Source organism: Schistocerca piceifrons, chromosome X, assembly GCF_021461385.2.
Source record: "Schistocerca piceifrons isolate TAMUIC-IGC-003096 chromosome X, iqSchPice1.1, whole genome shotgun sequence".
Taxonomy (NCBI): Eukaryota; Metazoa; Arthropoda; class Insecta; order Orthoptera; family Acrididae; genus Schistocerca; species Schistocerca piceifrons.
The window spans coordinates 528,673,221-528,692,097 of NC_060149.1; the positions used below are offsets into that span (position 1 = coordinate 528,673,221).

At 46.5% G+C, this 18,877-nt stretch overlaps 1 long non-coding RNA gene across 1 annotated transcript in view; it reads right to left on the reverse strand.

Moving 5' to 3' along the window:
• Positions 1–525: 525 nt before the first annotated feature.
• LOC124723054 overlaps positions 526–18,877 on the reverse strand; it is a 36,040-nt gene continuing 17,688 nt past the window's right edge. Inside the window, exons 2-4 of the long non-coding RNA XR_007006489.1 lie at positions 4,003–4,419; positions 3,621–3,827; positions 526–707 (exon numbers count right to left, since the gene is read on the reverse strand). This is a non-coding gene — a long non-coding RNA (uncharacterized LOC124723054). The remainder of the gene's footprint in view (positions 708–3,620; positions 3,828–4,002; positions 4,420–18,877) is intronic.

The following is an 18,877-nucleotide window of genomic DNA, read 5'->3' on the forward strand; positions in this document are numbered from 1 at the left end:
AACTGGTTCTCCTGTAGCACTCTCCATACAGTGACGTGGTCAACGTTACCTTGTACAGCAGCAACTTCTCAGACGCTGACAATAGGGTTATCGTCAACTGCACGAAGAATTGCCTCGTCCATTGCAGGTGTCCTCGTCGTTCTAGGTCTTCCCCAGTCGCGAGTCATAGGCTGGAATTTTCCGTGCTCCCTAAGACGCCGAACAATTGCTTCGAACGTCTTCCTGTCGGGACACCTTCGTTCTGGAAATCTGTCTCGATACAAACGTACCGCGCCACGGCTATTGCCACGTGCTAATCCATACATCAAATGGGCATCTGCCAACTCCGCATTTGTAAACATTGCACTGACTGCAAAACCACGTTCATGATGAACATTAACCTGTTGATGCTATGTACTGATGTGCTTGATGCTAGTACTGTAGAGCAATGAGTCGCATGTCAATACAAGCACCGAAGTCAACATTACCTTCCTTCAATTGGGCCAACTGGCGGTGAATCGAGGAAGTACAGTACGTACTGACGAAACTAAAATGAGCTCTAACATGGAAATTAAGCGTTTCCGGACACATGTCCACATAACATCTTTTCTTTATTTGTGTGTGAGGAATGTTTCCTGAAAGTTTGGCTGTACCTTTTTGTAACCCCCTGTATAATGCTTGCCTAGAAATTCTAGCTTCTGGAAGTACAACAAAGCTGGCATATATACCTGAAAAATTATTAAAAAAAACGAGTTATGAAACATGCTGCACTTCATTTTCAGGTTACAATGTACTATCAAACACCAGTACACACTTAAGTTATTAATAATCCAGTAGATGAACACTGAATACTTATCAGCTGTTCCTACTCCACTCCTCACACTCTCTTCCCTGTTTTTATTTTCTACATTGTACAGGCTGTTCCAAAAGTACCATTACATCCCCTTAACAGTGCTTACATTCATGCGAAAAGGTCTTTTAACAGCATGGATCTGATGTGAGGAGGGTGTACATCAGATTGCCACTGTTTACTTCAAGTGATCTGTGTGTGATCCGTCATAAATGGCACAAAATTTTTCGCCCCCAGATGTGAAGTGATATTCATTGCAGCAATGGCCACTCAGCTCATTCCCAAACAAGGATCTGAACGGTTTTAGGTTTAACCCTCCACTACACATGCAATCATTTTAACACAATTACATGCATATGGACCAAGTCAGCATTACATTTAAAACTGGTTTGACAAATAATTTTAATAGTTTTGTTAGGAAATATAATTTGTTTGAATGTGGATAATGTAAATAAAGCACTGAATTCATGAACACTATGTATTTGAGCATCAATACTGTAAAAAAATAGGTTGAGTTGTAGTTTAGCCCTAAACCTAAAATAACATTTGGCATAATTACTGAAATTATCGTACATTCTGTTTTTTCCCTGTCTTTGTGAGTGAATATTAAGCAACAGATATTTTCAGAAAAAAGTTCACAATTTTTTCAGAAAATTGGTACTTTATGGCATGCTGTGTATTTCAGGCAAATCATTCACCATAGTTGTCACCACACTGACTGCACAGGTATGCTGCGACATGTTCCAGGCACACACATTTTCTGTACAGCTTGCAACAAAATCTTGTTGGCCTGTTTTTCTTCCTATCACAGGAGTTGCATCGTCCTCAAATAGTTGCTTGTGGAGCTCTTTGAGTGAATTCTGGTTTTGGTAAACCCAAAATTTCCATGATACAGTTTTGATGCTTGTCGGAGTATTTAGTTGAGTTACTTCCATTGACAAATAATCATGCAACAATTCTTTGGCAAGAACTTTCGGAGAATGTATTCTGGGAACGACTGAGTTTGAAACACTCTTGTAAATTACATATCCATTGATTTCAGCAATATTCAAAAGAGAGGAAAAAATTATAGAAGTCCATCTTTTAGTAATTCTTGTCACAGAATACATACATTTTGTCTCATCGACCATTTCTGGCTTGGACTTTTCCAAATCTGTGTCAATACTGTTGCCATCATGTGACATAGATAGTGCCAGGACAACTTTGTCTTTCTTAGGCTTATGAGAAACAAGTGTCATATTCTTCCTAAATGTAAAAATGCTAGATTCCAGAGGATGATCTTTTGCTACTGTCAGAAATGGCGGACTTTCTAATTCTTTCAAATTGTTCCCACCATTGTCAGCTTGTCATTTTCCAAGTCAATCGCAAGTGGGATTGATGTGAACCAGTTATCATATATTACTTATCTGCCAGATACGCATTTCACCAGTCTTTGACAATTGCATTACGTGTGTTTTCACAGAAATATAGGATAGCCATCTGTTTTCTACAGTATATTTCTAAATGACATGCATAAAACATCTTCGCATCAGTCAGCGAAAACATTTTTATACTTTATTTTGCTGGTGTTGATAGAATGTATTGTATAAATCCGCATCTCCCCAAAAATGCATCCAGAATTTCATCCACTGTAATTTGTTCTGATAAACTGTAACATTTCTTGCAGTTTTCATCGAACTGATTGATCCAGAATCACACAGCGGCTAATTTGTCTGTTTCCTTCTGGTGAGCTCTGTTTCCGACATCAAATCTTAGGCCCGTCAGCAAGAAATTGAAATGATTTATGCCCATTGAAAGTCTAAAGTACTCCATTCCAGTACCATCTGCAGCCCAAAGACCTAGTAAAGAAATGAAAAGAAGTCCCAAAGAAGCCTTGATTTCTGTAATGTTAGTGTCTGCTGCATCCCTTTCTTTGGAATATTTACAATGAATGGTATATATGTAAATATTAGTACAGTGAACAATTTCTTCTAAGATATCATCTTTGAAGAAAAGCTGTAAACAATCAATTGGACACTGTGTTTTTTTGCTGCACCTATGACTTCCAGTAAATGCTTGACAATACAGGGTGATTCAAAAAGAATACCACAACTTTAGGAATTTAAAACTCTGCAACGACGAAAGGCAGAGCTAAGCACTATCTGTCGGCGAATTAAGGGAGCTATAAAGTTTCATTTAGTTGTACATTTGTTCGTCATTTCAGCCAATAAAGTTTTTGGTCCCTTTTTCTTCGAAGGTGCTACTGTAACTGGACTACAGTATCTGGAGATGTTAGAGAATTGGCTGTTCCCTCAGCTCGAACAAGAAGCACAACAATTCATATTTCAGCAGGATGGAGCGCCACCACATTGGCACTTATCTGTCCGTAACTACCTGAACGTCAACTACCCGAGGCGATGGATCGGCCGCCAGGCAGCCCGTGACAGAGCACTTCATCACTGGCCTCCAAGAAGCCCTGATCTTACCCCCTGCGATTTTTTCTTATGGGGGTATGTTAAGGATATGGTGTTTCGGCCACCTCTCCCAGCCACCATTGATGATTTGAAACGAGAAATAACAGCAGCTATCCAAACTGTTACGCCTGATATGCTACAGAGAGTGTGGAACGAGTTGGAGTAGCGGGTTGACATTGCTCGTGTGTCTGGAGGGGGCCATATTGAACATCTCTGAACTTGTTTTTGAGTGAAAAAAACCTTTTTAAATACTCTTTGTAATGATGTATAACAGAAGGTTATATTATGTTTCTTTCTTTTTGAATCACCCTGTATTATGATGAGCTTTTCTTACCCACCTGTTTTGAATCAGAGGTCGATGACTGCCCTGCATACCACCTTTCCCAACATGTGAGTCAAATTTATCGATAATGTCATTTATGTCCAGAAACTGCTCACTTTCAGAATTGTGATCAGTTTCGAAGATTGACTCTCCATCACTACAATCTTTGTTAGCCAACTCTTCATCCAGCCATTTCAACAACTGCTTATCATCCACCACTCTTCTGAAAATATTAAAAAGTGAAACTTCTCCTAGCAATCAATGTCAGTCATTGAAAAAGTTCATAACTATATTACAAGGACAACTATATTTTCTACGTAAAGAAATAAATATACAACTTTCACAAATGTTGTTATTATTTATATTTTGTAATATTACTAGGAAAAAAACTTGTTTACCTGCAATACACTATGTACAGAAGAGCTGATGACAATACATTCACAAGGTTGCATGTGCGTGGACTGGCAACCTGCACCTCAGTTTGCTGCTTCAGACAATAACGACTGCAATTGTTGCCAGTGATTCGTTAAGGAAGGGGGAGAAGGTAGAAAAAGGTACAAATGGAAATGTTGAATTCTTAATTCATTGTTGAACTGAAGTTAAAACCGCGGACTCAAGGTTCATGGTGCGTATAATGGAGGTTGAAATCTGTTTGCATATGTCGTTGTAAACTCGTTAATGGGATGTTAATTTCCCGTGATGGCTTGTGAAGCAACTTTTTCCCAGGGTGCAGTTGTTCATGAAATCCGTTAACGATTCATTGTTCCAGGATGTAATTGGCTTCATCAGCCATTCTTCTCCCAAGTCAATATCACCTGAAACAAGAAAAACCAATTAGTAGATTGGGTTGGTTGGTTTGTGGGACTGAAGGGACCAGACTGCTATGGTCATCGATCCCTTTTTCCAAAACGTCAAACACCCACACAGAATAAAAACGAACAATGGAGATGACAACAGACGGCACAGGACAAGAAAGACTCAGACAGAGACCAGACAAAAGGAATTAAAATCACACAGAGTGTGACAGTGGTTGGCCGACCATAGAGACAAAAAAGGAAAAGCCAACCACCTAGAAACACACTAAAAAAATAATAAAATCGTAGGCCAAAGGCCAGACTTAAAACAAAAAAAAGACAAACACTCAGATTAAGTGATAAAAGCCCCCTGCCCGAATAAAACGCAAAACTAAGCCTGCCATGGCAGTGTCATCTGTTAAAAGGGCAGGGAGTGTGTCAGGCGGTGCAAACGTCTGCTTGAGCACAGCTGAAAGGGGACAGGCCAACAAAATGTGGACCACCATCAAAGCGGATTCACAGCGACAGAGGTGGGTCCTCACGGCGCATTAAGTGGCTGTGCATCATCCGGGTGTGCCCTATGTGCAGCTGGCAGAGGACAACAGACTTCTTGCGAGAGACCTACAAGGAGGAGTGCCACGCACCACTAGCCTCCTTGATGGCCCAAAGTTTATTTGGTGAAGGCAGGGTGCGCCATTCTTCACCCCAGGTGCGAAGTACATTCTGCCACAAAACTGCCCTGAGGTTACTCTCCGAAAGCCCAATCGATAAGGCTGGTGCACCAACAGCCTGTAGGGTCCACTTAGACTCTGCAGTCACAGTATGCAATCTTTATCTCCCTCCTGACAGGACTCTTACACCTGCTGCCTTAACCACCCTTCTTCAGCAACTTCCTCCTCCCTTCCTCCTCCTTGGGGATTTTAATGCTCATCATCCTTTGTGGGGCAGTGCCTTTCCATCTAGACGAGGTCTTCTTACAGACCAATTTATTGCAGACCACGACCTGTGCCTTCTTAATGATGGCTCCCCTACTCATTTCAGTGCTGGTCATGGTACCTTTTCTGCCATTGATCTTTCTCTTTCTTCTCCCTCTCTCCTCCCTTCATTACACTGGTCGCCACACGACGACCTTTGTGATAGTGACCATTTCCCATTGATTATCACGCTCCCTTCCCGCTCCCCGATGGAGAGGTTACCTCGTTGGTCTTTCCACCGCGCCGATTGGCCTCTATATACTGCACAGGTCGAGTTTTCTCCCTCTTTGTCGGGTTGTATTGATGACGTCCTACGTGACGTGTCTGACGCGATTGTTCGCGCTGCTAACCTTGCTGTCCCGCGCTCATCTGGACAATTTCGTCGTCGGCAAGTCCCGTGGTGGAGTACGGCCATTGCCATCGCCATCTGTGATCGCCGTCGAGCTTTGCAACACTTTAAGAGGCACCCATCTGTAGCCAGCCTTTCTACCTTCAAGCGCCTTCGCGCTAAAGCCCATTATTTAATCAAACAGAGCAAGCGGATATGTTGGGAACGATTCGTTCCTTCCCTTGGTTCCACTGTCCCTCTGTCACGGGTATGGGCTACACTTCGCTCTCTCCAAGGTTGCCATCGGCAGTCCACCCTCCCAGGCCTTCACCTCCCAGATGGCATTTGTACGGACCCATTAGTTCTCGCAGAACATCTTGCGACCCATTTTGCAGTGGCATCAGCGTCGGCCTCCTATCCAGCTGCTTTCCTTCATCAAAAACAGCAGGCTGAAGCTGTCACCTTATGTTTCACCACTTGTGAGTCAGAATCTTACAACGAACCTTTCACTGAATGGGAATTTCTTTCTGCTCTATCTTCTTCTCACGATACGGCCCCTGGCCCAGATTCCATTCATAACCAGCTGCTTCAACATCTCAGTGCTCCACAACGGCACCATCTTCTTCGGGTGTTTAACCGTATCTGGCTCCAGGGTGACTTCCCTTCTCAGTGGAGGGATAGCATTGTGGTTCCTGTCCTTAAGCCTGGTCAGAACCCCCTATCTGTTGACAGCTATCGGCCAATTAGTTTGACCAATGTTGGTTGTAAGTTACTTGAACGGCTGGTAGCCCGTCGGCTCACATGGGTTCTCGAATCTCGGGATCTATTGTCCCCTTACCAGTGTGGCTTTCGAGAGGGACGATCTCCAATTGATCATTTACTTCGCTTGGAATCCGCAGTTCGGCAGGCTTTTTCCCAGCGCCGCCATTTGGTTGCAGTGTTTTTTGACCTTCGCAAGGCCTATGACACGGCCTGGCGCCATCACATCTTACTTACCCTTCATCAGTGGGGTCTTCGGGGCCCACTCCCGATTTTTATCCGCCAGTTCCTGATCCATCGGTCATTCAGAGTTCGAGTTGGCACTGCTTTTAGTTCTCCACGGACCCAGGAGACAGGCATCCCACAGGGTTCTGTCTTGAGTGTCCTTCTTTTCCTCATTGCTATCGATGGACTTGTGGCCTCTGTCGGTCCCTTGGTCGCCCCTGCCCTGTATGTGGATGATTTCTGCATTTGGGTTAGTTCCTCCTCGATGCCATCTGCAGAACGGCAGCTCCAGGTGGCTATACGGCGTGCCTCTGCATGGACCCTCTCACACGGGTTTCAATTCTCTCCTTTAAAATCGCGGGTGGTCCACTTCTGTCGCCGTACTACGGTCCACCCTGATCCAGAGTTCTATCTCGCTGCGCAAAGATTGCCTGTGGTTCCACAGTTTCGTTTCCTAGGTCTTCTTTTCGACAACAAGCTCACTTGGCTGCCCCATATCAGACTCCTGAAGGTAGGATGTTTCCGTAAACTCAATGTCCTTCGCTTCCTTGCCCACTCCTCTTGGGGTGCGGACCGTTCCCTCCTCCTCCGTCTTTATCGTGCTCTAGTTCTGTCACGTTTGGACTATGGTTGTCAAGTTTATGGTTCAGCTGCACCTTCCACGCTGCACGTGCTGGATCCGGTCCACCATCGTGGTATCCGTTTGGCCACCGGTGCCTTCCCTACTAGCCCTGTTGATAGTCTCCTGGTTGAAGCTGGGATCCCCCCCCCTTTCTGTTCGGCGGTCCCAGCTTCTGGTGTCTTATGCCCTTACTATCCGTTCTTCTCCCGCTCATCCTTCCTATTCTATCCTATTCCCAGACCATGGACGTCGCCCGCCCGACTCCCGCCCTCGGGCGGGTTTACCGGTTGGGCTGCGCCTTGCGTCTCTTAACCGTGATTTTCGGCTTCCTTCTTTGTCCTGTCTTCCTCGCTCCCTCCCCTCCACCCCTCCTTGGTTAGTTCCTCGGCCTCGAATTCGGATGGATCTCCGCCGCGGTCCGAAAGATTCCATCCCCCCGGTGGTGTTCCGTTCCTTTTTCCGCCAAATTTTAAGGGAGTTTCGGGATGCTGTTGTTTTTTACACTGATGGCTCTAAATCTGCTGATCATGTTGGGTATGCCTTCACGTCCTTTGTTGGAACGGAAAATCATCTACTGCCACCCTCATGTGGGGTGTTTACTGCGGAATTGATGGCAATTTCCCGGGCCCTTACCTTTATTAAACAATCCCAACACAACCGCGTTTTGTTATGTACGGACTCGATGAGTGGCCTTCTTGCTATTGACCGGTGTTTTTCGCGCCATCCCTTGGTCTCTGCCATCCATGACCATCTCGCTGATCTTCACCGTGCTGCTTGTTCCATTGACTTCCTATGGGTCCCGGGCCATGTGGGTATCCCGGGTAATGAGCTCGCTGATTGTTTGGCTGGGGGAGCAGTTACTTACCCCCCGTTTTCTGTAACCCCTCCTGCAGCGGATTTACGGCTTCACATCAAATCCCACTTTGCACAGTCATGGGCCAATTCTTGGGAGGCTACTCCACTGTCTAATAAACTTCGTGCCATTAAGGTGAATCCAGGCCCATGGCGTTCTTCCTTTCGCCTCTCTCGCAAGGAAGCGACCACACTGTGTCGTCTCCGCATTGGCCATACCAGGCTGACCCATGGTTTCCTTTTGCGTGATGAGCCACCCCCGCTATGTGGTTGTGGAGCCTTCCAGTCAGTGGCCCACATTTTGGTTGAATGCCCCCTTCTTTTGGCTCTGCGTGCTAAGTACAGACTCCCCCACACTTTACCTTTGATGTTGGCTGACGATTCCCGGATGGTCTCTCTGGTTCTAGGTTTCCTTCGGGAGAGTGGTTTTTATTCTCAGTTTTAAAGTTTTTAATCTCCCTCTGGTGTTGGGGCAGGGCGGTGAGTGTTTGGGTGTCTCCCACTGTAGGCAGTGTTTAGAGATTCCTGATTCACCTCCCTGACCAGAATCCTCTTTTCTTTCCCTTTTACTCTGTTTTTACCCCTTCTTTTTAAGGCTTGGTTAGTTTTTCCTATTCCCATATGTACTTTCTGCATTATAGCAGTTGTACCTTTTAAGTCACAGGTGGTCTTGCCTGTGCTGCTTCAGCATAGTGTTGGGTTCGTTCTCTTGCCAACTTCCCTCATTTGTTTTTACTATTGACAACGTGACTGCCCTTTTACGTTTCCCCTTTTTCCGTTTTATTGTTCTGACTTTTCTGAGATGTCCCGTTAGCAGAATGGAGTCTATTTGAAACAAGGGACTGATGACCTTGCTGTTTGGTCCCTTTAACCTCAAACAACCAACCAACCAACCAACAGCCTGTTTGGCCAGCATGTCAATACGTTCATTGCCCGGGATGCCGACATGACCAGGAATCCACACAAAGGCCACAGAGCAGCCGCAACGGGCAAGAGCATGGAGAATTCCTGGATAGCCATCACCAGACGAGAGCAAGGGAAACACTGGTCGATAGCTCGAAAACCGAAGGACTCACCTGAGCAGGAGCAGATATACTCGTTATTGGTAACCGTGATAGCGTTACGGAGATGTTTAGCAAACTCAATTGGCAGACTCTGCAAGAGAGGCGCTCTGCATCGCAGTGCGGCTTGCTCGCCAGATTTCGAGAGGGTGCGTTTCTGGATGAGGTATCGAATATATTGCTTCCCCCTACCTATACCTCCCGAGGAGATCACGAATGTAAAATTAGAGAGATTCGAGCGCGCACGGAGGCTTTCCGACAGTCGTTCTTCCCGCGAACCATACGCGACTGGAACAGAAAAGGGAGGTAATGACAGTGGCACGTAAAGTGCCCTCTGCCACACACCGTTGGGTGGCTTGCGGAATAGATGTAGGGCACGAGAGATGGCGACCAGCTGAGCAGTCAAAAAGGCTGCAGCCAGCCGGCAATGAGTGGTGTTCGTAATGGTTCCCTAGAGTGAGAGCACAACTGACACGACCAGCAACCATCGAACCGTCAGTGTAGACAACGCCAGAGCCCTGATACATGGCAAGGATGGAAAGAAAGCGACGGCGGAAGGCATCAGGAGGGACCGAGTCTTTCGGGCCCTGTGCCAATTTGAGCCGAAGGCATGGGCAGGGCACACATCACGGGGGTGTACGCAGAGGGGCCCGGAAAAGAGGTGAAAGAGGGAAAACCCCAAGCCCGGAGAGAAGCACTCTGATGCAAACTGCGATCGTACAACCCGACCGGGGCCGACGTTCTGGGAGATGGATGACAGACTGGAGGAACAGGAGATGATAATTGGGATGCCCAGGCAAGCTACAAACGCATGTAGCATAAGCGGCCAGTAAATGTTGGCGTCGTAACCACAGTGTAGGGACACCTGCCTCCACAAGTATGCTGTTCACAGGGCTGGTCCGGAAAGCTCCAGTGGCAAGTCTGATCCCGCTGCGAAGGATGGGGTCCAGCACCTGCAATGCAGAAGGGGGTGCTGGACCATAAGCCAGGCTCCCATAATCGAGATGGGACTGAATTAACGCCTGGTAGAACCGTAAGAGGGTAGACCGGTCAGCTCCCCAGCTGGTGTGGCTCAAGCATCGCAGAGCATTAAGATGCCGCCACCACATCTGTTTAAACTGCCAAATATGAGGGAGCCAAGTCAACCGAGCATCAAAAACCACACCCAAAAACCGATGTATTTCCACCACAGCAAGAGCTTCACCGTCAAGATAAGGCCATGGCTCAGGGTGAACAGTGCGTCGCCGGCAGAAATGCATAACACAGGTCTTGCCTGCCGAAAACTGGAAGCCATGCGCTACAGCCCAAGAATGTGCCTTGCAGATAGCGCCCTGCAGCTGATGTTCAGCAGCTGCAATGCCAATGGAGCTATAGTAGAGGCAGAAGTCGTCAGCATACAAGGAAGCTGAGACAGACGTTCCCACCGCCGCAGCAAGCCCATTAATTGCAATTAAAAACAGGCAGATACTTAAGACAGATCCCTGCGGTACCCCGTTCTCTTGAACTTGGGGGGGAACTATGGGGGGCCGCAACTCGCACGCGGAAGGTACAATGCGACATCGGCAGCAGACCCTGAAGACCCCAACCATGAAGCACAGAGAGGACATGATGTCGCCATGTCGTATCGTATGCCTTCTGCATGTCAAAAAACACAGCGACGAGGTGCTGACAGCGGACAAAGGCCGTACGGATGGCAGACTCCAGGATCACCAGATTATCAGCGGCAGAGCGGCTCTTACAGAACCCACATTGAGACGGAGCCAGAAGGCCTCGAGACTCGAGTACCCAACTCAACTGCTGGCTCACCATGCGTTCGAGGAACTTGCAAAGAATGTTGGTGAGGCTAATGGGGCGGTAGCTGTCCACCTCAAGTGGGTTCTTGCCAGGTTTCAAAACAGGGATTACAGTGCTTTCTCGCCATTGCGACGGAAACTCACCCCCAACCCAGATACAGTTATAAAGGTCTAGGAGGCGTCGCTGGCAGTCCACTGAGAGGTGTTTGAGCATCTGACAGTGGATGTGATCTGGCCCGGGAGCCGTATCAGGGCAAGCAGCAAGGGCACCTTGGAGTTCCTACTCTCTGAACAGAACATCGTAGGATTCAGGGTAGCGCGTGTGAAATGAAAGGCTCCGACGTTCCAATCGCTCTTTCATGGAGCGGAAGGCCAGTGGGTAATTCGCAGAAGCAGAACTCTGAGCAAAATGCTCTGCTAAGCAGTTTGCAATTGTGTCGGTGTCAGTACAAACTGCTCCATTCAGTGAAAGCGCAGGGACACTGACGGGGGTCGGATAGCCATAGAGGCACTTATCTTGGCCCAAACCTGCGATGAAGATATATGGAGGTCAATGGTGGAGACATACCTTTCCCAGAACTCCTGCTTGTGTTGGCAAATGATGCGGCGGGCCCGTGCACAGAGCCTTTTAAAGGCGATCAGGTGTTCCAATGAGGGATGCTGCTTGTGATGCTGGAGCGCCTGCCTGTGTTCTTTAATCACCTCAGCAATCTCAGGCGACCACCAGGCACAGTCCTCCGCCGAGGGGACCCAGAAGAACAGCGAATGGCAGTGGAGGATTACATTATCCATGGCTAAGAAAGGCGTGGAGGGATTGGGAAGGCAGATTAAGCTGCTGGGTCACCCACTGCCACCGATTGAGTACCCGTGTGAGTGATATCCATTGCGTCCGAGGGTCCAGCAAGATCTAGGTCCACAGCGCATGCCAGAATCTCTACCTCATCCTCAGACGCTGAGCTTGTAGGAAGCGGTGGGATGGGTGACACAGCAACGTCTGGATTCTTGGGAGCCTTTTCCTTTTTCTGCTTTTCGCACTGTGCCTTCGGTGGTTCTGGCTGGGAGGGCTTAACTGGGTCAGTCTCAGGGACGGACGAGGACCGTGAAGCCCTACGACCAGCGTCCTGTGGTTGCTTCAGCCACTGGTGGGTGTCCGCTTTTCCACTGGTCAGAACCTGGGAAGGGAGGGCCCCAAGGGACCCCTTCCTGGCGAGAGGAGCCGAAGAAGACTTACGCTTCTCCGGCTGGGATATGGGAACGGATGTCCCCGATGGTTGTGGGGGGTATTGCTCCTGAAGTAGATGGAGCAGGAGCGACAGGGAGTGAAGTGTCCCCCACCATCAAGGGGGCCAGGTGGATTCTGATGGATCAGAGAGCTAACTGTACGCGACAAAGCGGGAGATGGTAGAACTGTTGTCGCATCGCGGGCGTAGGTGGATGTCATTGGCACAGGATGGAGTCTCTCATAATTCCACTTTGCCTCAGTGTAGGTCAGGCAGCCCAGGGTCTTATATTCCATTCTTTCTGGAAAATCCTACAGTCCGGAGAGCAAGGGGAATGGTGTTCTCCGCAGTTAACACAGATGGGAGGCGGGGCACATGGAGTATTGGGATGCGAAGGACGTCCACAATCTTAACACGTGACACCGGAAGTACAGCGGGATGACATAAGCCCAAACTTCCAGCATTTAGAACACCACATCGGAGGAGGGATATATGGCTTCACATCACAGTGATAAACCATCACCTTGACCTTTTTGGGTAAGGCGTCACCCTTGAAGGCCAAGTTGAAGGCACCGGTGGCTACCTGATTGTCCCTCGGACCTCAATGGATGTGCTGGACGAAGTGAACACCTCGTCATTCTAGGTTGGCGTGCAGCTCATCGTCTGACTGCAGAAGAAGATCCCTGTGGAATATAATACCCTGGACCATGTTTAAACTCAGGGGGCTGTGATGGTAACTGAAGCATCCCCCAACTTGTCGCAAGCGAGCAACCTCCATGACTGGGCAGAGGATGCTGTTTTGATTAGAACTGACCCAGAGCGCATTTTGGACAAGCCCTCCATCTCCCCGAACTTGTCCTCTAAATGCTCCACAAAAAAACTGAGGCTTCGTCGACATAAATGATTCACCATCAACTCACGTAAAGACGAGGTACCGAGGTGAATAAACTTCACTGCCTTCTTTAGCCATATGTTCCTCCCAAGGAGTGGCCAGGGAGGGATATGATCTCGAATCGTATTTCTTGCCATCGAGGTTAGACCTCGATCGCTTAGAAACTGCTGGTGGAGGCCCACCAGTGATAGATGATGTACCACGCTTCATAGCGGGTCATCCACCCTGATGCCACCCACTCCGACCAGGGGCTCTCCCCACAGGTGCCACCCAGCCACTGCAAAGACCACCGACCAGGGGCTCTCCCCACAGGCGCCACCCAGGCACTGCAAAGACCACCTGGCAGGATGGCCTTTGCCGGGAGCCCTGATGCCCCAGAGAGATAGGCACCTACTCCTCGGCATACGTGGGGAGGTAGCAGCTCAGGCATCAGCAGTGCGATCCCCGTGTAGTCAGGGGGCTACCACCAAGAGGGTACATGACGGCCCCACCACAACAGACTGGCTACCGTGCTGGATGTCGGGTGTCGAATATCCATTTATATAGGGAGTGAAGATGGAAGTGCACAATGGAGAGAATGTATGCTACCCGGAACACATTGCAGCCGATGTGGCCGGAAGCTCGGTGTAAGTCCAACTCCATGACAATATCGAATGTGCCTTATCTTAGTGCAAGATGAATTTATGATGCACCACATAAGGCGTCCTTCCCCAAATGGTACGCACTAACAGAAAATTTTGGAATGTAGTGGTCAAACCCCTTAGGGGACCATTACATTAAGGCCAAAATGTTGGAGACTCCTTTTAGTCACCTCTTACGACAGGCAGGAATACCGCGGGCCTATTCTAACCCCCAAACCAGCAGGGGGGGTTAGTAGATTGGGGTAACAAGGACTTTCTTTACAGCCTGCATAAGCCCCTCATGTCATATAACCTCAGTTTTCAATCCTTTGGGCTACTCAATTGAGGCCTAACACAACCGAGGCCTAACACACTTCACTTTAGAGAAAACACAAGAGAGCGCTTCCGTACAACAATGCGTGTTACAGTAACTCATACTTTTTATGTTATACAGACACTGTTCTCCCTTCAATCAAAACATATCTGTTCTTTCCTCCACGTGGCAGCCATCTTGCAATGGAATGAAGTCTGAACTTTAGCGGGAACAATCTGCATTTGACATTGAGAGCATTCTTGCTTCTTATTGGTTCTACTTTACGAGCCACGTTGCAGAAATATCGCAGAACTTATTTTGTGTTTCACATGACAGAATGGCTTCTCAACGTGAACCGACGGCTTAACCTTAGGTCCTGAACAATATTTGAATTTACAGACGAAAATACTACATCAAAAAAAAGAAGAATGAAATTTGTGCTATCTTAATCGTAGTATACACGACGACACTAACTGCGCTACCGGCCACTGCGCAACTCGTTGACGAAACTGATCTTTTCGGCTTGTTCCAATTTTGGCGACTTGCGTGAGTATTGATGTTAGGTATGTCAGCAGAGTGTGAAGAAGAAACTGAAATATGAAGTGGGAAACGGAGGAAATTGTTCTCTTTTTTTGGGTATCAATGCTATGCATAGGTGTTTGTGGGAAAAGATGGTGGCTATAAAAACAAGCAGAGACTTGTTGCTGCGCTTGAGACTGTCATGCGCGATCTGAACATGGATAGGTAGACAATACCTAAGCTGCACAGCAAAATTCATTCAATCACTATTACATATACAAACTAATTAAGAAAAATACAGGCAAGCCCACGTCTACAACAGTAAGATCCCGAGGTTCGAGTTGGCCGATTTTTTTAAGGTAAATTGCTGACGGGAAGAAAGGCTACAGGAATCTGGGAAGCTGAATAACATAGTCAATATTGATTTGTTTAAAACATCACAGCCGTGCTTCCCAAAAAATGGAAGTAGTGAAATTGACTAAAATGGCTTCTAGCGTCTTCCAGTACTATTTCTTTCAGCAAGGTCGCTGAGCAACTGAGTTATCGCCTTTTCTTTATCCAGTCACAAATCCAAACATGTTTTTAACTTTTTTACCTCTTGTCTTGTGTAGCGGTTTCATGCAAACGAGCATTAACTCCGCCACAATTCGTACGGCTGCCGAAAGTTTCATTTACATTTAACAATCACAAAACGACGAACAAATGTGCAGAACTATAGACCTATATCTCTAACGTCGATCAGTTGTAGAATTTTGGAACACGTATTATGCTCGAGTATAATGACTTTTCTGGAGTCTAGAAATCTACTCTGTAGCAATCAGCATGGGTTTCGAAAAAGATGATCGTGTGAAACCCAGCTAGTGCTATTCGTTCACGAGGCTCAGTGGACCACACGGGTTCCTAGGTAGATGCCGTGTTTCTGGACTTCCGCAAGGCGTTCGATACAGTTCCCCACAGTCGTTTAATGAACAAAGTAAGAGCATATGGACTATCAGACCAATTGTGTGATTGGATTGAAGAGTTCCCAGATAACAGAACGCAGCATGTCATTCTCAATGGAGAGACGTATTCCGAAGTAAGAGTGATTTCAGGTGTGCCGAAGGGAGTGTCGTAGGACTGTTGCTATTCACAATATACATAAATGACCTTGTGGATGACATCGAAAGTTCACTGAGGCTTTTTGCAGATGACGCTGTGGTGTATCGAGAGGTTGTAACACTGGAAAATTGTACTGAAATGCAGGAGGATCTGCAGCGAATTGACGCATGGTGCAGGGAATGGCAATTGAATCTCAATGTAGACAAGTGTAATGTGCTACGAATAAATAGAAAGAAAGAAAGATCCCTTATCATTTTGCTACAAAATAGCAGGTCAGCAACTGGAAGCAGTTAATTCCATAAATTATCTGGGAGTAGGCATTAGGAGTGATTTAAAATGGAATGATCATATAAAGCTGATCGTCGGTAAAGCAGATGCCAGACATTCATTGGAAGAATCCTAAGGAAATGCAATCCGAAAACAAAGGAAGTAGGTTACAGTACGCTTGTTCGCCCACTGCTTGAATACTGCTCAGCAGTGTGGGATCCATACCAGGTAGGGTTGATAGAAGAGAGAGAGAAGATCCAACGGAGAGCAGCGCGCTTCTTTACAGGATCATTTAGTAATCGCGAAAGCGTTACGGAGATGATAGATAAACTCCAGTGGAAGATCTTGCAGGAGAGACGCTCAGTAGCTCGGTATGGGCTTTTGTTAAAGTTTCGAGAACATACCTTCACCGAGGAGTGAAACAGTATATTGCTCCCTCCTACGTACGTCTCGCGAAGAGACCATGAAGATAAAATCAGAAAGATTAGAGCCCACACAGAGGCATACCGACAATCCTCCTTTCCACGAACAATACGAGACTGGAATAGAAGGGAGAACCGATAGAGGTACTCAAGATACCCTCCGCCACACACCGTCAGGTGGCTTGCGGAGTATGGATGTAGATGTAGAACGACGAAACTGGTAGCGCCATGTCTACAGACATACACGAAACCATCTGCGTGCAGATCGTTTCAAGCAACGAGTGGCGCAAGCCAGTGTCGTCGCATAAACTACGCTTAATGCTGTTGTAACAGCCAGTAATAATTCTTGCATAGAAGAAATACTATCTCTGACATTACCCATTATACAGTGTGTCCAAAAAAAACTCTGACAAACTTTAGGGACAGGTTCCTTACACAGAAATAAGTAAAAATGTCTAGTAAACATGGGCTCTAATGCGTGCCTCAAGAGGTATGAGTACTTGCTCATCTTCGGTAGTGTGACGATGATGTCTGCTTTGTGGGGTGCTTAACACTTTCGCTGCAGCTGACGCTTATAAGCGTCACAACAAGCCATGAGCCAGTGCGGCTGACGCTGATACGCGTCCACGCTCACTGTCTGATTACTCACAAGGGGAGGCCACAAACGTTTGGAACGCGGATTTACTGTAAACTTCGTACATTCGTAGTACTCCATGAGGGCAACAAAATGTGTAAGCAGCGCGTTCTTCTCAAGCGTTACTGAGAAAATCGCAAGGTAATTCGGTAGTCAAATATATATGTGTGCGAGGCTATTTTTACCGCAATGCGGCTGCACCCGCGTGGTGCCGGCACGGTAGCTCAGCGTGTTCGGTCAGAGCGCTAGCTACCCTTTACAGTAAAAAAAAAAAAAAAAAAAAAAACTGAGCGGATGGATCAACGAACAAACTGAATGGGTGTCATCGGACGTCCGCGCTGAACAAATTCGACGAACAATATAGAATTTTTTTTTTTTTTAAGTGGTTGGCGTTCAAGCCGCTAGATCGTTGGATCGAGTTCCGTTCGTCAGCTTTTTTTTATTTTCAAAACAGTCATTTTCTTTATTATTTATATTACAATTGATATAATGGGAAAAATACGTGTAATCGGATGAACTTTTATTGAATTTACAATGTTATTTGGCAGTCTACCAATTTTTATTATCACAAATAATATAATATTCATAACTATCGACTAGTAAACGACCAAACGAATAAAGTGATACTGAAAATGTATGCTTGTCTGTGTCTTCAATACTGTTCGTATTTAACCGAAAGAGAACGATAAATGGCTTCTCGCAAGACGCTATTAAAATACACTCCATACTGCATTACGCATGGTTTGCCTCCCGATTATTGTCTGAAAGTGAGGTTTTTGAAAATGTTAGAGGTTTGTTTTTCCACGGAAAACGTCAAAAGACTTTGCGTATGCGGAAACATAGCATTTATTCAATGTCGCTTTATGTTTTCCATGTTTTTATGAAAAATACCATCCTGCACTTGTACTCGTAATGTCGAAAGCGACGATTAATTGTACATCTTTCGAAAGCCGTCTGTTCCGGTCAAAACTTCTTACCTCCAAGTCGTTTCGGGCTTCTTCCAAGTATAAGGCATACATTTTCAGTATCACTTTATGCGTTTGGTCGTTTACTAGTCGATAGTTATGAATATTACATTATTTTGTGATAATAAAAATTAGTAGACTGCCAAATAACATTGTAAATTTAATAAACGTTCATCCGATTACAGGTATTTTCCCCATTATATCAATTGTAATATAAATAGTAAAGAAAATGACTATGTTGAAAATAAAAGAAAACAGACGAACGGGACTCGATCCAGTGATTATGGGGCTTGAACGCTAACCACTAGGCTGCCGCCGCTTCATGGTAAAAATGGCCACGAACAGGTATATATTTGACGACCGAAACTATCTTGCGATTTTTTTCAATAACGCTTGAGAAGTACGTGCTACTGCTTACACATTTTGTTGTCCTCATTGAGTACTACGACTGTACGAAGTTTGCAGTAAATCCGCGTTCCAAACGTCGTGGCTTCCCCTTGTCAGTCTAGTTGCAGCTAGCATCAAAGTGTGTAAACTTTTGTTTTGCGTGGTCAGTTATCGAACGTATATGGTTCGTAACGGCGGCTAATGAACCGACAGCTGGACCTTCGATTGTGAAAAGCCGGCCGGAGTGGCCGTGCGGTTCTAGGCGCTAGTCTGGAACCGAGCGACCGCTACGGTCGCAGGTTCGAATCCTGCCTCGGGCATGGATGTGTGTGATGTCCTTAGGTTAGTTAGGTATAATTAGTTCTAAGTTCTAGGCGACTGATGACCTCAGAAGTTAGGTCGCATAGTGCTCACAGCCATTTGAACCAATCCAATGTGAAAAGGAGCAGGAAAAGTGTTGAACTGACAGAGGGGAAAGTTACTTAGTGTACTAGACCACAGTGATTTTCTGTGTAGCGAGGACGAGGC